The 20,989-nt window shown below is 37.2% G+C and overlaps 1 protein-coding gene across 3 annotated transcripts in view; it reads right to left on the reverse strand.

Moving 5' to 3' along the window:
• Positions 1–20,989, reverse strand: part of Lama2 (laminin subunit alpha 2) — a 583,059-nt gene that overhangs the window by 393,728 nt on the left and 168,342 nt on the right. The window lies entirely within an intron of this gene.

Here is a 20,989-nt window from a genome sequence, read left to right on the forward strand (position 1 = left end):
CAAGCTATTTCATTTTAACATTCACGACTTTGAAGGCAATGAGTTAAGACTAGACTTAAATTCTCTAACAACCCATTAATACTGTTTCACCTAGTCTTTAAAGTTCTCTTACAGCATTAACACTAGAAACTTACTCCATTCCAATTTCGTCACTTCATATTAGAGGCAAGAAAATATATACTAAAAATAAAAACAAGTTTATTTAAATCCACATAATCCTCAAAAAACTGTAGACTGTTTGACATCAAACACAGCATAGCACTTCAGGGACATATTCCTGTGCTCAAATTGTCGGCCCAGCATTTGTGCAAACCTAGGAAGATTATTTCTTCCTGCCTGTAGTTTCCTTTTCTATGAATTAATATCAAGAATTAAGCACATTCCCAAAACACCACTGGATTAAATGGGATAATGTACATAAAGTCTCAGAAAAAGTACTTGGAAGTAGATAACCAATAAATGTGGATTTCTCTGCATCCCCACATAGAAAATATGGAGCAGAAATCCCAGTGACATGTGAACAAGTGATTAAAACTATAACACAATAAATGGAGGGAGGTTCTGTGCTTTCTCTTTATGAGAAGTAAATATCTAAAAATCAGGGAAGGAAGAGGCAACACTGCTAATATTTGACAGAGTAAACTCAGGGGCAGAAGACAGGGGAAGCAGTAACGTTTTCAAATCTGCTTACAATTTAATGACTGGGAGGGGTAGAGAGAGAGCTAAATGTTTGTGATAATGTTTGTTTGCAGGGCAGCAAGAATGTCTCAAAGAATAATGTTCAGATATTATAAAGTGACAGTTTTGTGTACTATCATAGACAGAAATATAGATGCAACCTAGATAAAATGCCACCTCTCTAGAATGGAAATGATAGTCCATGAAAAGAAACAATAAAACAATATAATAATTTCTAGACTGTTAAATCCTATACCATATAGGAATTTTGACAGCTTTAAGGTCACTGGATGATGAGGTCACTAGTGGGGATGAACCAGGTGACAGGTCTTTCCAGCAATGTGATTAAAGATCCTTCTGTGTCATAGAGGGAATCCTAAAAGAAATGTTCTAGAGAAACTGTATTGGCTTTTGAGTTCCATGAATTCATTATAGTACCTGTGGTATACTCTTAGATAAGAAATCTTAAAATATAAAAACATGATATAGAAGGGGTAATATAGATCACAGCCGTATCTGTAAGATGTTTCCTAAAAAGTAGGCAAACCATGGGTAGTTAGAAAAACACACAATCCCTCAAATGATTTGTAATTAGAGCTGGTATTTGCTGGCTAGACAAAGTGTGGGAAACGGCAGGTTAGAATGTGAATTCCTTCTGTTAGTGACTATTGTCCAATATTTTAAATGCTCTCTTTTCCTTGAGGTCAACAGACTAAACCAAATGAGATAAGAAGCAGCCAAGATGTCTAACCTGTTCAGAAAGATCTTGTGCCATTCTTCTCTCATGAATGCCATATTGGAGAGATTATTTATGAGTTTTATTTTTTTCTCACGTGTATGTGTGCATATTCGTGTGTGTGTGTGTGCGCGCGCGCGCGCGCGCGCACGCACAGGCCCAACACTGATGCTGGGGATTTTCCTTGACCATTCTCTACCATATTCATTGAGGCAGAATCTCTCACTGAACCCAGGGCTTGCCAATATGGCTAATCTGGTGAACCATTTTGCCCTAACATTTCCTTGTATCTCCCTTCAGAGGGCTGGAATTATAACTAGATTACCATGCTCATGCAGGTTTTAGGTGGGTGCTTGGGATTTAAAACTCATTCTTCACAATTGCACACAAGAGTGTTGACCACATAACAATCTCTATTGCCCCCAAGTTTACCTTTCTGTAATTTTAGATACATACATATCTATGAATGTACATATAAATATTTGGACATGCTTATACATTTGAGACAAAACTATTCATACCATGTTAAAGCCATTTACTTTAAGGATGAGGAATCAAGGAGAGGTGGATCATGAGGGCTCTTTCTTAATCCTACCATCCTTCATGTTACTTGTATTAACACAGATGTCCTACTTTCCAACAAAATGATTATTGTTATTAATTTTGTGGTTGTCAACTTAGACCATAGCCTATCACACACTTGGAGAACACATTAGCATGGAACAGAATCTACAGTCCTAGTTTCTTCTATTCTGAGTGGCCTTGGATAGCCCAGAATTTGTAATTCTTCTACTTCAACCCGAATATAGAGGCTATAGTTACTGCTGGCTTCCTATGAGCTGGGTGGATCAGATTCCATCTTCCACAGTATTTACTTTTTCTGAAATTTTAGGTGTTAGCCTTAAGGAATTATCTCCATTTAAGTATATGCTAGTCAACAATATGTCAATGAAGTCCTTCTTGAGGAATACATCAACAGATCCTGGTACAGAATGTAAAGGAGGTTAGGTCTCTACTGCACAGCTATTGTCCTTTCTTAGTTAGCTATAATCCTGAAGCATCTTTGGCAGACCTTAAAATGGTAAAAAAGGAAACAGCTAATTTCTAAGGATTAAGGGAACTAGGATTTTGGTTTTTACATCCTTAAAAATGCTGTGATTTTTATATAATATTTTGAGACAGTGAGCATTCAACATTTATGGCATGTAGGTGAATCATGGAAATCACTGAAACATCCAGATTCCTGTTTTTTGTTCAGATCTGGCCATCTCTGTTTGCAAGAGCCTGAATCCCAGTCAACACCAGGGCATACTTGGAGGTGACTTGAAGGAAGCAAGACATACATTTCTCTGCTGCCTATCTTAATCACCTTTGATGGTCTAAGGAAGGTAAGTAAACTCTTTAATATTCCACTTTCTAATGTTTTTCCAAAGACAACACGAGGAAGACATAGTGAGGTAATGAACACAACATGCTGGGGACTTTTTGGGAAAGACTATCTGCTGCACATATATTCAAGTTGGTATCTTTCCTTCCAGGGGAAAAAATGGGCAAAGATTTTTTTTAAAGATATACAGAAACAAAAGATAATGGAACATATTAGAGATCACAGTTAGTCCATAAGAAAAATAAGGATACACAGAGGTTATAGATAAGGAACTTTGTTTAGCAAGCAGCTCAGCAAGCAGATAGAGGAACAGGCCAACTTCTCTTGGGGCTGTGATATAGATTTATGTTTCCAGAGTGTCTGTGCTGGCTCTGAAACAATAGATGAAAACTTTTTTAAACAAAGTATCACGGAGCCTCATTCTGTAATTCAATATAACAGCCAGTATTAGGCGCCATGAAAAGCAGTCACTGCCTTTTAAAATATCAAAAGAGCGCCATTTCAAAACAATACTGCTCTTTCATCTGCTTTCTGTGGATTCTTCTACATCCCATGTAACATTAATTAAATTTGTTGGCATGTACTATTATGAATAAACTTCTTAAAGTGTTGTAAATAGCATTATTGAAAAACACAATGAATAGAAGCATTCTTTGAGGGCTTGAGAGAGTGAATGTGGAAATTTCTAAGAGTTTTCTAAGTACTACACATTTTCAATGCCTCAAATAGAACAGCTCTTTAATGTTTTCTATGCTGTTTTTATTAACTGTCTCTTGGGTTTTTTATATAAAGACTCTTAGAAATCAGTAATGTTAATACCTTATTCTAGATGAATAAAGGTCCCATCTGTTACAGTATGCAGCAAGGGAAGCAAACATCCCACTATAACAACTATTGAGACCTCTAGGTTTCAATGACCATAATATATCAATGTGATATGCAAATTGTTTTTGTTTATTTGTTGGTTGGTTGGTTGACTGGTTGTATTGGGTGGGGGGTTGGTTTTGGTAGAAGGGTATTTTAAAAAATTTAGTGCCTGAAAAAATTCAAAATAACTTTTTAAATGGCACAAAATATCTGGAATGCTACTGTAACCAACTTTCTGTGTCCTATTACTCTTGCTTCTCATCCACATATGTAACAGGCAATCATGTAATTACTTCATTTGATGCAGTGTTGAACTAGATGTTCCTTCTCCAATAATTGGAGTGTTTAGCAGTTTCATTTAGCATGTAATTGAAGAAAAGGGTCCTTTAGAAGGATCTATCAGTGCAAGGATAATTATAAAACACAACAAGCTTTACAGAAAGATATGGTATTAGCAAGAAACCTAGATCTAGAAAAATGCCCAGGAATCCACAAGGATGACCCCAGATAAGACCCTAAGCAAGAGGGTGTCAGAACTGGCCTTACCCTGTAATCAGACTGATGATTATCTTAAATATCATCATAGAACCTTCATCCAACAACAGATGGAAACAGAGGCAAAGACCCACACCAGAGCACTGGACTGAGCTTCTAAGATCCAGTTGAAGAGTGGAAGAAGTGAGAGTATGAGCAAGGAATTCAGACCATGAGGGGTTCATCCACTGAGACAGTTTGCCTGAGCTAAAGGTAGCTCACCACTTCCAACTTGAGTGGGAGTAAACAAGCATGGGTACAAACTAGTCCCCTTGAATGTGGTTGACATTGGGGCAGACTGAGGGAAAACTGATAGTGACACTGGGATTTGTCTCTACTGCATGTATTGGTTTCTTGGGATCCTGTTCTCTTTAGATGTATACCTTGTTCAACCTAGATGTAGTAGGGAGAGCCTTGGACTTTCAACAGGGTTGGGTGCATTGCCCTCTCTTAGGATTGGAGGAGGATAGGGTGGGAGGGTTGTTGAGGGAGTAGGAGGGGAGTGGGAGGAGGGAAGGGAGTAGGAATTTGGATTGGCATTTTTAAAGTAATAAAATAATGATAATAATAATGATAATAATAATAATAATAATATGCCTGTTGTGCAATCAGGACCAGAAATTTCCTCCTAGTACTCATCTAACAACTAAGGCATCATGCAAATGCTGTAAGAAGAGTTTTGACACTCTCTTCTGGCCTCCACATACACATAGGTGTGTGTACCTACATTCTCCATAAATACACACACACACATACACACATTCATATGGACACCAACCCCCCACACACAAATGAATAAAATAAGTGTGTTTTTTAATAAAAATAAAAACAGGATGAATATGACTCCTTAAGAGGGGAAGAAGGTCCTTTCTTCACTTCATAAAAGACCAATAAACGAATGAAGACCAGTGGCTATAAGCAGCAATGCGGTTTCTTCAGGGAGGACTTGACCCAACTCACTCTCTTCTGAACCTTCTTCCCTTATTGCCTATGGGACTAGCAGGTGCCCATCTAATTTCTGTCTTATTTTGTGCACTGCTTCTTTCTCTGCACTGCTGTTAGTTTGAAAACTATAGTCAGACATTGCCAGCAGGAATCTCAGCAATATTCTAATATCTGTTTTTGTTCATGCTTTTAATTTTAACGTTACTAGCAGCTGTGACCCAACCTCCACATTACATGAACTGTATTTTGAAAGCTCATTTGTATTCTTTGCTTTAAAATGGTACATGAGCCAAATTGTGCTTTTTGTCCATTGTGTTTTAAATTGATGAGGGTGACCTAATGTCAAAACAAGAAGGGATTTTTGGAAGCATGAATTTTCAAGCTTAGGGAACAATTCAAGAGGTTCGTAGAGGTATCTGTGTTTCTTTGCTTGAGTTGATGGACACAGTTCCTGTGATTATCAGTTGTTCCGTCTATATTCACCAAAGAAAAGTTAAGAAACAAAACATAATACAATAACAGTAAAGAGAAATGAATGAAGAGAACTTAGTGTTTTTGGAAGATCTATGAAAATTGTTGATGGAAAACAGAGGTTATGGCCAAAGAACTTAGAATGTCTGTAGCTATCATGAAAGTCCAGAAATTTATAGACAAACTACTCGTGAAAGCAGGAGCCTAGCATGGGCTGACTAGATGAAACTCAATGCAAGGCTGTGTACAAGGAAGATGGACACAACACTTTCTTCTTTCCTACAGCATGTAGAACCAGGTTCTTACCCTACACAAATGTCTGAGTTACTTTACAAAAAATATGCCACATTTATTTAAAGATCATATAATAAAGATCACTATGTGTATACTGGTAATGGAGTTGTTAAACTCAAATTTAAGCCTGATACCAAGTTTAAGAGGTTTGAAATGAGGCTGTAAAGTTAAAAACAAAAATTAAGCTTAAAAACATTCACAGTTATTATATTTGTAGTGAGTTGTTTGTCTATTTATCTCTTTATTTCATTCAGGAAACCCAGAATGATACAACAGGGGCTTCAGAAGAGTTCATTGGCCCATACTTTTAGTCTCCAGGCAAATTCATTTCAAATAATTCCACATACTAAAATGGTGTGTAATTGTCACTCAATAATACTGTGTAGGCCACTTATCTCTCCCTCCTGCAAATGTGTAGCATAGCTGTGCATGAACTGATTGAAGTTTCAGGTAAGCAGATGTGCCACTCTGCCTCAGGGTAAGTGGCTCTGTCAGGCCACAGGAGGAACAGGAACACTCTGCTCCCAATTAATACGGATTGTTAAAATGCTCACATACACTCATGAAATTAATACATTTGAAAATGAATGCTTCACCACCTAAGATTTTTCTAAGAAACAATAATCTGCCTGGATGACTAATGATAATCCTGTGGAGAGAGAATTTGCAATTATTTGTTGAAATTGGATTTTTTTATAAAGGGTTTAAATCAATGGCTAACTTTTCAACAGACAGTCTTGAAGGACTTTTTTGCTTCTTTCTACAAGAAGGAAAATCTTTACCTCTAGTCCAAATAAATGAGCTACTTTTCAGTTTTCTCTATTAATATACAGTTAACATACAATCACATACAATAATATGCAATTCTATTCATTTCATTAGAAATATTAGACAGATTTTTTTCCTAAAGCTGAACAAGCTTATAAAGTTAACATCTAAACCATTAAAACCAGAATAATCAAGAACACACTAAAATTAAAGTGCCCTGAGTAGAATACACCTTTAGATGACAAGAGCTTGCATGGGATATATTGATGTTGTGCTTCTTCCCTTTGTTGTGAGGAGGATCTACTTTAATCAATAGCCCCATGGACCATCGATGGCCATTGATATCACCAAAATGGAGACACTGAGACATTTCTACAGTATGTTAGAAGCATGGTCTGCCACCTATAAAATAGTCAAGCCAAAAGAGTGAAGTTCTATTAAAGCAAGTCAAGATGGGTCTTAGACAGGTACTGTGGTCGTGTGCAAACAGTACTACAGTTATCAAAGTGAGGTGATGTGGGATGTCCTTTTGTATATGTGTTACTTTTATTGATTGATGAGTGAAGCTCTTTCACTCAACGGCTTAGTAGAGTACAGCCAAATGGGAACTCCAAAGAGAGAGAGAGAGAGAGAGAGAGAGAGAGAGAGAGAGAGAGGAGTCAAAGAGATACCAAGTAGCTGTTGAGGGAGACAGATGCCAGAATATTACCAGTAAGCCACAGCATTGTGGTGATACACAGATTAATAGAAATGGGTTAATTTAAGATATAAGAGCTAGGTAAAGATATGCCTAAGCCATCGGCCAAACATTGTTGTAACTAGTATAGTTTCTATGTGATTGTTCAGGTTTGGGTGGCTGGGAAACAAAGCAATGCTGGTGTGGAAGGTCCTAAGCTAGTAGGGTGGCTGGGACAAACAAGCAGCCCTCCTTTCAACACATAACCTTTGTTTACAGGGAGGAATGTAAGCCCTCCACTGGGCAAGTCATAGGAATACTCAAATAATACATATATAAATTTAATGGAAGCTAAGAAAAATAATTTCATGGTCAAGAGAAATTTGAAAGATTTAGCTGAACAAATATAATGTGTATCCTCATGTGCACTGTGATGAAACTAGTTAGTCATTCAAAATGAGACAGTAGGAGGTACAATGAGACTGGGTGAGACTTGATACTTTTGCTATTCTGTCCCTGGGAATCTTTAAACATGATTATGATTTTATTTACCAAAAAAATTTTATCTTTAGGTGATAGAAAGGTAACAATAGCCTAGAGAGATGGGTACAAGAGTTTGCTTCCAAACAATCTTGAGGATCAGTGTAGGATGCAGTTTTGTTTAGAACCAACATATATGGGAGTGCTGACAAGATGGCTTACTGGATCAGTGTGCTTGCAATGCAAACATGTGGACCTGAGTTCAAATCCAGAGCACCCACATAAAAGTCAGATGTGGCTGTGAGTGGTAGTGCCTCCCTGGCATGTTAGTTTATCTAAAACAGCGAGCTTCAGGTTCAGTGAGAAAGAAATGAAGGGACCAAGGATAGACATCCAGGATCTTTTGGTTCTAGTGTCACACTAGGGCACACACTCTTGCACACTCTCGTGTATGCAACATCCACACAAATAAAAATAAAGTAGTGACTTGTGGGAAGCCAAGAGCTCATTCTTCTGAATGGGTGGGCATTGAAGACACTCTATGACTTTGTGTATATTTGATTTTTTCACAATTAGAATAAAAGGCTTACTAATATATCTCCTTTTAATAAACAAATATTTCTCTTTCACACAACAGTATTACCACTGGCAGTAATTTAGTGCTTGTTCCTAAAGTGCAAACGTTTAATACATTTTCTTAATTACCTTGATAAATAACTCGGCAGTTTTTGTGACTACACTGCATTAAGAGACCAAGAAACATGTATGAGTAATTATCAACTCCAGTGGCATTGTTGGCCATAAGGTCTCAAAATTTAGCTCAGCCTTCCTAAAACTACTCACAAGAGGAAGTGGAATCCAAATTGGAATGAACACAGTCCTCCCTCTGCTTATTAACACATCTAGTCGTCCATGCTTCATTAAGTTACTATCATTTTAACAATGTTAGCTGCAGGGGAAATCCAGGCAAGCATTTTTCTTGTTTTTAGTACTGTCCTTGACATCTCTTCTCTCCTCACAGGCTTCTTTCTCATTTGAAACAATCTATGATTTAAAGGATTGACCTGCCTCCTGTGAGAAAGTCATTGGCTCAGCATGGCATTTATGCCAGCTACTGGAAAAAGAGCAGGAGGACTGAGTTCTACGCAGAGCAATGCCAGTCCTTTCACTGCCGCCATCGGAGTGCAATATAGGTGTGAATCACAGACAGCCAGAACTGCGACAGCTTAAAGCCTGACTTCTGAAAATTACTCACACTGAGAAATGCTCTGTGTTGCTTTGGTTTCTCTCTCTCTCTCTCTCTCTCTCTCTCTCTCTCTCTCTCTCTCTCTGTGTGTGTGTGTGTGTGTGTGTGTGTGTGTGTGTGCGCGCGCGCACGCACATACACACGCTTCTGCAGTTACCAGGGTAAAGATAACCACATGTTCTCCAATAGTGACATCACAGACACGAAGAGATCCTTGTAGATCAAAGCATTTGGAGAACAATAGGAAACGTCTGTAGTGATGAGACGAGTTAGAAATGGAGGGTTCACAATGCAGAATCAAAAAATCAAAGGCAGGTGGAAACTTTCTGATTTTGGTTCATGAATGCCGCTCATGGCTCTGAGTCACCCAACACTGACCCAAATTAACTATTACTAATAAAACAGCACCAGCTATTTTCATGCTTATTTGGTTCTCCACTGTGGTGCCTTTCTTTACAGACTTAGTAAAATACATATTGTCTCTATTTAAATTACCTACAGCTTCAGAATCACACACTCCACTTTAATACAACTAATTCCCGAAAGATATTGGTGACTTGGTTGGAAAATCATATTATTTTCCTCCACCTTCATCTTCTTTGAAGTATCTACATATTTTCATTATTCTTCTCTGTTCCCCAACATTCTGAATCTTTCTCTTCAGAAAATTAAAATTATTTTCTAGGGCATGGTGGCTCATAATTGCCATCTCAGCACTTGTGGAAACTGAGGTAGGACTGCCATGTATGAGAAGTTATCCTGGGCTACGTGGTATATTTGTTTGTTTCCAAGCAAACCTGGTACATATTGAGACACTGTCTCAAAATAAAAGAATATTTAAAATTTGTTTAATTTTCAAACTATGTCATACCTTCCTAACTCAGCTCACTGTCTTCAAGGGAAAGTGGACAACAGAAGAGGAAGAACCTAAAGATTAAACCTATCCCGACATTGCACTGATAAGTACAGTTCCCAAACCCTTAGTGGTTTCCAGAAGGTAACACCAACCAGAGTTCTTACTAAGCCCTGGAAAAACAACTGTGATGTCTCCTAAATTTGAGTTTCCCAAGGGGGAAAATGTGCTTTGTGTCCTAAAGTGGTCATTGAATCTTTTTTTCTCAAAAAAAAAAAAAATCTCCCATTCTTTTAGAAAAATGAGATTCAATGTCGACTTTCTGGAAGACATTTAGCATGCATAATGTTGAGAACACTTTGAGATAAGAATTAGATGAGAAAATAAGTTTTTTCTTCTGTAGTATCATAACCAAATAGCTCTAGTTCAGTAAAACAAGCACTCAGTGTCAAGAGGCAAATAAATAACATGACAATAATTTCTAAATGAAATCTTTCCAAAGAGGTTAGGAGTATTCTAAATCATGGCTATAAAGTTGCCCCCCAAAAATTAGTTTTGGAGATGTTTTGCGGTTCCAAATTCCCTCTTGTGAGCCTTCAACCATTCTTTAGTGTGGTTAATTTATAGAAAAGGTATATCTAGAAAAATTCTATACTCAATTCCTTCTAAAGTAGTATAAAACATTGCCCCTCAATTCTGATTTTGAAATCATTATTCACAAAAAAATAATTAAAACGTTTAGAAGCAAATCTTATAAAAGAATAGCACATCTCCAGGACATTGTAGCTTTTTCCCTTGCCATGGAATCAAACTCTGTTTCATATGCAAAACTTGGGGCAAGAATCATAATCCAGGTGCTTCCTGAGAGGTCTGGCTCATACCAGACCTAAGTTTGTGAGACCACCACTCAACAACGACAAGATGAAAGCAGAGCTCCTAAATATAGATGCAGAGAGAGTCACAAACAGAAAGTCTGCACAGAAAGTGCTGCTTGTGTCTCATGACATGAAGCCAGGACTCTGTTAAATGAGAACACACCACAGATAGCCAAGAAATGACTGCAACCATCAGGAAAGCCAGGTAAGAAGGATGATAGATGAAGTCCTAGCTTCCATGAGTCCCACCTTCATGCTGGCAGTTTCTGTAGGATGGAACTTAATTTGTAACCATAAACAGTGTCCTATAAACATCAGCAGTTGCCAAAACACATTTGTGTGTATATTATATGTAGCAGGTGCTTCATTTCTTCCAATATTCAACGTCTGACATTACAAACACCACAGCGAAAGAAGTGAAGCTTCATAGCTATCAAAATTCTTCCTTCAATCTTTTTAACATGTGGATAGGAAACTTTAAAGTTTGGATATAAAGGAAAAGAAGGTCATAATTTCAATTGCAGATGTGATTGAGATGGGCATTTTTGCAATGCATTATGTACCTAAAGGACAAAACATACTGTGATAACTTCAGATCCAGCTTTGCAAGCTGAACATAAATGGAATTACTTAAATATGAACAGGGGACATTTGAATGCCCTTATTCTTGGTAAACAAGAGAACATTCAAATAAAGATGAGGGTGACTCCGATAGTAAGAAGGGTAGAAAGGACAACCGTACCTGAAATTAAATCCACTTAAAGATGACTAGGCTCATTTTTGTTTTCCGAGTTACCAATTATAGAATCTGCAGTTACATGTGTATATGAAAGCCCCACAGAATGGTGTTTTAATTAGTTTCCTAATCCGTTTGTTTCACAGTTATTGAGTAGCACATCATTTACTGTGGCATCCTATAACCTAGCTGCTGAAATACAGGAATGAGGTCAAAATTGTTCTTTCACTGGGGTTATGTTCTAGAAAAACAAGCACTGCACTACAGCTGTGGTAGAGCCAATTCATGGAGATTTCAGAAGCGAGTTTGAGCATCTCCTTTCTTCCATGCCTGTGCCCAATGACATTACAGGAGGTAATATACAATCAGTCACTACAGAATTATTTTCTTCTTGGAGAGTGGCTCACATTTTAACTTGGGGCTTGGCTATGCCCTGTAGAGCCAGTTGTTAAACACTTGCCAATGTCAAACAAGGTAAATAAGCAAGTAGTGGGGTTTGAGGTCGAGTTTCCTAAAGCAGATTCACAAAAGATATTTCTAAGATGAAGGCATTTAAGGAAATGCCTTAATGACATGATGGACGAAGCTATGTTATGTCTTAATGAATAGCACTTAAGGCAGAGGTCACAGCAAAGGTGGAAGGCTTGCTATAAGAACAAATTTATTTTATCCAAAAAATCTGGTGTGATCAGAATAAAATAGAAGACAAACAAATACAGTCAGTGATGATGCTGAAGACAAAGAGGACCAGGTCCCAGAGACACATAGAAAGTAAATAAATGTGAGAATTTGGGTCTACACAGATTGGTTGATATGTAGAGACAATGAACAGAGGGGGGAAAAAGATCTTATTATATTTTAAATGGTTATTCTGTCTACTGAAGGTCAAATAGGTTGCAAACAGGGAAATGAGAACAAGTTGGAGTTGAGGCTCTTCTATTTGCCATGGTGAGAGGCCGATGGTGGCTTAGGTTAGGATGTGGGTGACGCAGAAAATGTCATATGCATTTGTGATGTGCTGTGTGGGTAGTTTCTGAAGAAACTGTATAAGAAGTGTGAGGAGGAAGTGATAATCAGGGTTATTTCCAGGGTCAGGTTGGAAATGCACTGAGTGTGTTTTTAAAGCTTTTGACTGAGAAAGGGAAACTAGAATTGCTTACAAGTATTTATTAATTGGGTATAAGGTCTACATAGGTCTGTACTCCCATGTACTTCCATCTTATTTACTCACCAATAGTCATTAGAGTTACAGTTAGTTTTTGCTGGACTTTTCAAAATTATTGTAATAATAGTGAAGGAAGAAAACATATTTTAAATGCAGTGGTAGAATATATTTCAAATGGTTTAGTTATTGACAGGATCACTTATTTAGAAAGGTCCTGTTGATGATCCCAATGATAGCAGCAGACAACATAACTTAATGGAGTTTTCTGAAGTTGAACTAATTCCATTTCACTTATATTGTCCTTGCATTCCAGATTAATCACAATTCTAACTTGTTTATAACAATTGTTAAACAACCATGTGATGTCTAATTAGACACTGAAAAAATAAATGAGACATGGGAAAGAATCATCAAATATACCTATACATTTCCATATTTAAAGATATTGTATAATTTTTACTATTTCTTATTCCGATCATCTAGCGGTTATTTCCTTGCAAATATAAAATGTTAAAACCCACATTATATTTTTAGGAACACTTGAATACTGATATATGCCTTAAACCCCACCTGTTTACAATTTTTCCCTAGGACATTGCATTAACTGTATAACCTTTATTCCTTGTATCTGATAAAATGAATAAATCATGTAACAAGAATTAAACTCATCCACTATGTTTTCAGATCTTCCCTTGTAAAATACTGAGAGCAAAATTCTATAGACTGTATTGAAACAATAAAGATGTTAAATGCCATGATGTTATGGAAACATTCCAATCTACAGTGTGATTATTGCAGAGAAGTTAAATATTCTTCCTCAGCAAAATCAACAAATCACCTGAAAGTGAAGAAAAGCCCTTTAACTTTCTGAAAATCATCTTGACTCAGTCAAATCAATAGCAGTAATTCAGTTCTCTCCGTCTGATGTTTAGTCTGCTGTAATTATTTTCCCAGACTGTTTTTTTATTCATATTTCCAAGACTATGTGGCTTCTAATGGGTACTTCACTGACCAACGAACAAACTAATGTACTAACACCTTTCAAATTATTCTTAGAGAGGCAACAACACACAGAGACATTTTATCAGGCAACACAGGATGTGAAATTCTATCTATAAATATATGTTGTAGTGTAATAATAATGTTTTTGATCAATTCAAAGTTTCACCTAGAAGTAGAATTTTAAGATTATTTTATATCGATTTAATTTTTAAGTCAAGCTACAATAAATGGTAAGTTCAGTTCTGTGAACAACAGAGACAACCTTGATGCTCTTACATTGAGATTGCATGGGAAATGAAAAAAATGTCTGTTTGGAGTCTGGAGGGAAAGTTGTGAAATCAGTGGTGGCTAAGCTGGGCTCTGGTTTCATTGCTTTCCAGCTGTTAAATGTTCAGCAAGATGCTTAATCTCTGTGATGTAAATGTTCTTATGTGTAATATTATCTTCCTTGAAAAGTTAGAAAACGCCAGATGATGATTCACACATCCATGTGAAACATTTTGTCCACTGTACAGGACAAAACAGGTGTTCAAGTAGTGCCCGCAGCAACTTCCTAATGACAAATTGCCTCTTGTAATTCCAGGCATGAGTACTCACATGTTATATTTGTATGATAAAACTGTAATTTATGCAAATAATAAAATAGCTCATTTACTTCCTGACTCTTTTTGACTTATCATGAGCCTTTAACTGATGACATATTTCAGCAAGCTGAGCAAAATTGAGCAGGGTTTAATTTCCTTTGGCACAAGGTTGTATCTATCATGTTTCAGGACTTTCAAATTTTACAGGGCACTTCTCATTGCTATTCTTTCCAACAGCAGGTAGTTTAGAAATTATTATGTATCTCTCAGGATGTGTCAAAAAACGACCTCAGGAAATATTAGAGAACTCGTGTTCAAAATATGAACTATTATCTCCTTAAACCAATTTGGAAAACTGAAATGAGAGTACAGAAAATAAGAAGTGTGGGTGAAGAGGTGAGGAGGTTGGAAGTCCAGTGCCCTAGGAATGGAAAAGTCAAACGGTATAGTCACTGTGAAAATAGTGTGCAGCTTACACAAAAGAGCTTTCTTTTAAAAGTCAAAGTATCTTTTGTACTCACAAGTCCACCTTTAGGTGTATAACCAAAAAAATTTAAAAAAGCAAATGAATAAATAAATATAAAGGAAGAGAAGAAAACTGGGGACTTCAGCAGATATCCATAATTTATACTAAATTACAGCAGCAAAAACAGGATCATAGCCCATAGATCCATCAGCCAAGTGGGGGAGTGGGATATACACTTACAGTAAGTATCATTCACTGTATAATTCTACCCACATGTGGTACCTAGTGTAACCACATTCATACCATGGAAGGGAAATGCTGTTTGACAGAGCCAGAGGTGAAATGGGGAGTTTTCATTTAACAAGTTCTGTGTGTCAAGTTTGGCAAGATAAAAATGCAGATGGTGTTATGGCTCCAACAGCAACACGAGTCTCCTAGATGTCATTGAACTTACGCATACGGTGATCATGACGACCAAGTTTGTAGTACAAATTGTTTATCATATTTTCGTCATGGTTGCAGTGGTTTACAAAGAGAAGCATTAGAGCAAACACAGAGAAGCTGATGGTGAGTGAAAATATCACTCAAAATGTTAAATACTTTCTGGATTGAAAATGCTAATCGCAAACAAAAAAAGGTTAGTGAGATACATGGAACATTTTTCTGTCTTATAAAGATCTGACTGACAAAATAAATAAAGGCATTGTTAGGTTCACAGAAAAACTAAAGAGATAGTAAGAATATTTTTTAAAATATGTCTGATTTTATAAGTAAAGGTTCTTACACAAAAAAGAACGTCTCTTGAAAGTAATACATATCATAACCATCCTATACTACATATCCTTCACTACATATCTTAACCATCCTACACCCATATTCTATCAGGGTTCATTCTATGCAATCACATATTTCTCACTGTAGCAACAACAGAGTTTTCACTACCTAGAAACCTTGTACTCTGTCTATCCTCCTGTACTCCAAACCCAGATTTCTTTTTAAAATAAAATTTAAGTATGATTTTTTTAAATTTTTTCCGTGCAGTTATCTTGATGGTATGAGAATGCTCTTCAGAAAAAAAATAAATATGGCATGCCATATGAACTGGTAATGAAAGAAATAGGAACTGTGTCCTTAGCGTGTTCAGAAGCGGACAATGAGGACTACTGAGAACTCAAGAACAATGGCAATGGATTTTTGATCCTACTGCACACACTGGCTTTGTGGGAGCCTAGGCAGTTTGGATGCTCAACTTACTAGACCTGGATGGAGGTGGGGGTTCCTTGGACTTCCCACAGGACAGGGAACCCTGATTGCTTTTCGGTCTGAGGGGGGGGGACTTAATTGGGGGAGGGGGAGGGAAATGGGAGGCGGTGGTGGGGAAGAGACAGAAATCTTTAATAATTAAATAAAAAAAAAAGAAAGTTTACTTGATGCTATATGGTTAGCTTTCGTTTCAGATGTCAACACAGTCTAGAACCATCTAGAAAGAGAGTGAATGGGGTGAGAGTGAGGGGCCGTCTGCATTGGCTCTTCCTGTGGACATAGCTGTGGAGGAGCGGTCCTGATTACAAATGTCAGCTGGTATGAGAGCAGCCAGCCCATGGTGAGTGACTCCATCCCCCATTAGAAAAAGAGAGGAAACAAGCATGCTTGTAGGCATTCGTTATAGCTGTAACCTAGGGTGTAAACCGCACAAGCCCTTTCTCTCCTAAGTTGCTTCTGGCCAGAGTATTTTTTTCATTCACAGGACCATCAAGGAAATTAGAAGAGGTGGTACGTGCCATGCACTATCTGCTACCATGAAGACAAGAAGAGGACAATGGCTTCGTGGTTCATTTCCTGTCTCAACACATAACTCATATTTGTGTATATACACATGTCACATGGCAGCAAGACATTCTGAAATCTACTATGCTGACAGGTGTACATTAATAATAATGCCAAGATGTAACCTATTTATTTAAAAAAAAGGAAAAATCTAATTATATGAACAATAACAAAATTAACTAATTTGTTAATTGTTATATTAACTAATTAAAATATGCCGCTATCTTAATTTTCTTAAACATTCAAAAATTACTAGGCAAATAACATTCATTTTCTTTTTCTATAACTTAATTTCTGTATTTTACTTTATAGCCCTTCTGTATTTCCAGCTTTACTAAATAAGTACACTAGTTCTATGAATTTCTTGAAAATGGCATCAATTGAAACTTAAATTTGACTTTATCATTATTACTCAGAAAAATCATATATTCCAACCCATACTGAAAGGTTTTATACTATAATAAGTAAATATTATAAATAGACAGCTTAATAAATAACATATACTATATTCTGAGGAATGTTCCTATTATCCTCTGCTTTGATCCTGACATTCTCTCTCTCTCTCTCTCTCTCTCTCTCTCTCTCTTTCTCTCTCTCTCTCTTTCTGTGAGTCTCTCTGTCTCTGTCTGTTTGTGTGTGTGTGTGTGTGTGTATACCATATTCATGTGTGCATATTTCTGTGCATGTGAGGATATATTCGGATTGATATTCATGCATGTGGAGACTAGAGTTCCACATCAGGTGTCTTTTAAGTATCTCTTCAACTTATTTTAACATGGGGCTTGTTAGTGAGCTGAGCTTTAGAATCTTCGTGTTTCTACATGCTTTATGCACACATTACAAACACATGCCTCTAGGGCTAGGTCAGGATAGAACTCATAACTCAAATGAAGCACTTCACCTAAAAAAGCCATCTTCAGTCCCTGAACACAACTTCTTATGTAAGAATAATAATGATGACTCCCTGGCTAAAAGCATTTGCTCTTTGGAGTTTGCACTGATTTCCTGACTTCTACCAAATTTCCTTGTTTGTGTTCATTGTATCCACTAATTTGAGATTAATCTGAAATCAGCTTCCCCACAGCCAACTTGGCAGTAGTGCTGTGTTAAAATATTTGTAAAATAAACAAAAGTGAGATATTTTGACAAAGTCATATATTACTTTGAATATTTAGACACAATCTGGCTAATAAGCAAAGATGTTATCATTTCTGTTTTATCCTGCATGATTTCATTGGCTATTACCTTAACTGAAAAATTGCACTGTAAACATTTGTGTGTTCAAATAATTAAACTGGTCTCTGGTAGATGTTGTTACAACTGTTATGTTGTAACAGTTTCCAAATTACATCTCACTGTTAGTAGTCATTTTGTGAAGAAGAAGAAGAAGAAGAAGAAGAAGAAGAAGAAGAAGAGGAGGAGGAGGAGGAGGAGGAGGAGGAGGAGGAGGAGGGAGGAGGAGGAGGAACAGAAGGGGGAGGAGGAGGAGGAACAGAAGGGGGAGGAGGAGGAGGAAGAAGAAGAAGAAAAAGAAGAAGAAGAAGAAGAAGAAGAAGAAGAAGAAGAAGAAGAAGAAGAAGAAAGACGTGCACAACAAAAAGAACTCAGATATTGTTGCTCATTGAACTATGGGGGGGTTGCTACCTGCTCTTTTTTTTTTTTTTTTTTTTTTTTTGCACCGTGGTGTTTCTGATACCCAGGCCATAGGCTTATCTCTCTCAACACTTCAGTTTCCTCTTGATATAGTTTCCCTCTCACCTCCAATGCTTAAATGGCTAGCATTCAGCCTTTCTCTCCTTTTACCTCTAAGCTTCCATTTTGAATCCTTAGCCCTATGATCTCAATGTTTGCCTCATTGCACTCTCTCCCTGATGTTCAACTATCTCTTGACTATTTCTATGTAGATAATAAATGAACATTTCAAACAAAGAGTTAACCAAAATCTGAATTTCCACCCAATATAATACTAATACTACCTGCTTCTTGGTCTATAACATTATCATGGTAAGATGCACTTCTCAGGCCAGCAGCCTACGAGGTCAATATTCCCTCCTTCCTTCTGGATTCTACCACCATTAAATCTAATCACATCACCTCCTTCATAAACTCCAGTGCAACTCTTTTCTGCTCTGCCACTACCATTTTTCTGTCACCTCATTGCCAGGAAACACCAGTGATCTAACAGCTATTCAGTTAACCATCCCTCCTCCCATAATAATGTTAATAAAATAAAGGAATTTAGGTTACTTCTTGCTCAAATCTCAATGGTCAGTATCTCATAATTCTCCAGACAAATCTAATGTCATTTTGGTAACTGATTGCTCCCAGCAGTGGCTCAACAGACAGAGCCATTTTTCCAAGATCATCTCACACCACCTTCTCCTTTGACCTCTGTGCTCCAAAAACATCAATCATCTTTCCTTTCTTTCTGTTAGAGACAAATGTACTCAGCCTTCTCTGTAATTAGTAATTTCTGAACTAAATTCTAGCTCCAATGGCACCTGTTCAAGATTGCACAGATAGAATGTTGAGGGAGCTGTGGGCTGTGTTCCTGCTGCCCTGCTCCCAGCTGCCTGGCTAGCTTATGCCCCAAAATAACAACACATAAACTGTATTCATTTAAACACTGCTTGGCCCATTATATCTAGCCTCTTCTTGGCTAACTCTCACACCTGGACTAGCCCATTTCTAATAATGTGTGTAGCACCCCAAGGTGCGCTTACCGGGAAGATTCTAGCCTACGTCCCTCCTGGGTCGGAGCTTCATCTTGTCTGCCTGGGAGAGGGGAGCATGGCGTCTGAGCTCACTTCCTCTTCCTCCCAGCATTCTGTTCTGTTTACTCCACCCACCTATGTTCATAGCTATCAGGGCCAAGCAGTTTCTTTATTAATTAACCAATGACCTTCCTCCATCTATAGAATGCACAAAGGAAGCGTTTCATCAGTCTTTATAAGTGTCTTGATGCTTTAGCTAGCTCTCTTCTTAAGGTTCTTGCTGTTTTAAATGTTTACTTAACTTTCCACCCTTGGACAGAGAATTCAAAAATAATTTTACATTCTCTGTCTACTTTATGTCCAGACCTTATGTCTGGACTGCTAATACCAACCATTGCTAATACCAACCATTATCTTTTCAATAAAGATTTTTCAGGCATGTTGTTGTTAATAGTTTTTGTTAGACAGGATCTTAGTCTGTAATCTATATGGCCTTCACACTCTTTATATATCCCAACCTCAAACTTACAACTGATCTTCCTCAACCTTCTAGGTTCTGGGATTAGAGACAAGGAATCAGCTTAGTTATTTTCTTTAAGTATTATTCAGGGAAAATACCAAAGGAAGCAAAGGGCATTATCATTCCTCTGGAATACAGCATCTATTTAAAGTACTTTAGAAAACAATCTCACTTTTTCCACAATATCTGTGAAGTCATAATTTTAAATATTCTTTCTTATTTTCTCAAAATATTCTAATAATTAACATGCTTCATTATCATGACTGATTTTTAATTATTCCATTCCATGTTTTAGCATTCATTTTTAAAACTTTGTTATTCATATGCTTTGTTGTTTTTTTCACTTCCCCAAAAACAACAAATATAAAAAGTGAATAAGTTCAAAGACCAGCTGGTTGATGGTGTTGAGAAATTACTGAAATTGCCAAACTTGAGCAAAGGGCAGAAGACCCACAAGAACTAGTATTTTCCTCTCCATATCTTCAGGATTGTTGAAAGGTGAACAGGGGGTCAAGGGAAAAAAACTCCTGCCTGGACTGTGCCACAGATACACAGACAAGAAACTCCACAGTGGACTTCAGAGATACAACCTCAGCTAAGACTTGACAGATGATAATCCATGGAGAAATGGGGTAAAGGCTTCATTTCAACATTGGCTTTGAGAGATTTGGCAAATGTTAAGAGGTGAAGGACCGGGAGACAAAGAGCATGCAAAATGTGACCCATGAGTAGTGAAGAGCTAAGATGACCATTAGACATTTTCAGAAACCTGGGGGAATCTGAAATTTGATTTACAGGTCAGTCAAGCAGGAATGGCTCTCACCAGTAAACCGAGCTCTCAGTTCTGCCTCCAGAACAAACGTCAACTAGAGAAAGCCACTTCAGGTCCTGCCTGTAGAGATTACAGATGATGTAAACTGTTCCTTGAATAAAGGTCATGTGATCCCTCTCTAGCTCTTGTGATCATGCAAATAAATCCTTTCAAGAGAAAATAACATTAGCCCAACTTCATAGGAATTCTCAGACAAGGAGTATTGAATTTAAACTCATCATACAAGTCACCAATGAATTAATTAAAAATAGGGGAAAGATGATTCACAGTCTTCAGGTACTTCAAGGGTTATAGTTATAATATATAATAAGTAGATAACTAATTAATATTCTG

The sequence above is a fragment of the Microtus oregoni genome, unplaced genomic scaffold, assembly GCF_018167655.1.
Source record: "Microtus oregoni isolate MIOR12 unplaced genomic scaffold, Mior012 000006F_ref0000085, whole genome shotgun sequence".
Lineage (NCBI taxonomy): Eukaryota > Metazoa > Chordata > Mammalia > Rodentia > Cricetidae > Microtus > Microtus oregoni.